This window comes from Montipora capricornis, chromosome 3 (assembly GCF_036669925.1).
Source record: "Montipora capricornis isolate CH-2021 chromosome 3, ASM3666992v2, whole genome shotgun sequence".
Classification (NCBI taxonomy): domain Eukaryota; kingdom Metazoa; phylum Cnidaria; class Anthozoa; order Scleractinia; family Acroporidae; genus Montipora; species Montipora capricornis.
The window spans coordinates 27,363,912-27,365,569 of record NC_090885.1 but is presented as its reverse complement, the minus strand read 5'-3'; positions in this window follow the sequence as shown (position 1 = coordinate 27,365,569).

The following is a 1,658-nucleotide window of genomic DNA, read 5'->3' as shown; positions in this document are numbered from 1 at the left end:
ACAGCGGTTTGCTCCCTGCCATACAAATTACAGTGTTTAAAGAGCGGTTATTGTAGCTGTTAATGCAACGTCTTTGGACTTACCAGCATCTGCCAACGAAAGATTGTTTCCAATTTTCCTGGAAGAAGTCTCTCAAGGGTCAGCATGTCATCTACTGGCATGTCAGTGCGGCCTAAAGCTGTGTACCACATGGGAAACGCTGTCGCCAATTAAGAAGAAGTAATTTCTTCCCAAGGTGCTTTGGACGAGGGAAAAGGCGAACAGTTTGCAGCTCAAGCCATTTCTGACACATGCTTGGTGATCCGAAAGAGCTAAAAAAACTAGTGATCCTCCACCAAGAGCACCGCTGATTATCAAAACCATCAGGCGAGTAGAATTTGAGAAGAAGAAGGCTTTATCCTCTGTCATTGAGGGATACAAAGAGGTTGAAGACCAGTATTACTGCTTTGGCCGATTCCAGTCATACTACGTTTGGAACAAGTCCTTACAACAGTATCTCCACAAGGCATCACCGTCTGAACTACGGTCTGCCCAAAGTTTAGGTAGATCTATGGCCCACTCAAAATAGTTCCTGGAAATTTGAGCGTTACCCAGGCCCTTAAAATAATTATTAGGGGCGACTCTGTTACATTCTCACTTAAGAAGACTCCCATCGAAAGCCCGTCTTGAAAATGTGACGTTTATCATTCAACCGTTTTCGTTGTTTCGTTATTGTTGTTCCACAGTGCTCCTGGAAGAGTGACCTTTCTCTCAGTAAGCGTTGAATTAAATTTTTATCACTGACTAGAAAAGCAAAACCAGAACTCGTTAGACAACTATTTAAAAAAAACGTCAAATGCAAGCTGCGTGCCTACTCTAATTTTTGTCTGACTTTGTCATGTCATTTTGATAGTATAAATTTTCTAGGCTATACCTTAAACGCGCCTTACACTAGCACAAAAATCTGGCTCGGCAATCCGAAATGTTTCATGTTTAAACAGAAGAAACAGGAAGCATATTAGGCACCCGTGCCAAAAATTACGTATACAGGGGTGCAGAGCACATCTCAGGAGGTGTTTTTGACATTCGAAATATTGGTACTGTTCCACTATTTTGTAGTGCCGTGCGTGCGTGTGTAAAAGGGGTTTTGAATTCAGAAAGAGTGATGTCCTGGGTTGATATTATATGTATGAGAGCATGCTTGGGAGTGGGGCGAACACAATCCATTGATAGGTTGGGAACAGACACTCATAGCAACGCGCAGGGTGATGGTGATTTCAGGGTTGTTACTCCTGGCCGTTATTTTCTTTCCATTCATGTCGGCATTGTATTCAGCCGTCCTTACCTTAATCCATCTGGTCAGATTTGCGGGTCCTCAAATAATCTAGTAGTCGCTTGAGCGGATAGTTATTACCTTGTTAGGGCCTAGGCCATCACTTGTTAAATACTTGTTACATACGGTTCAGTTTAAATAGCAAAAAAGCTGCCTTACTCGCTGTTATTCCTCGCCACTACTGAGAGTAAGATCGTCTTCTTTCTTCTCTTTTAATAATAATGATAAAACTAATAATAATAGTAATAGTAATAATAATAATAATAATAATAATAATAATAATAATAATAATAATAATAATAATATCAAGTGAAGCTATTATCTTCGCAGTTATGATTCATTTCAT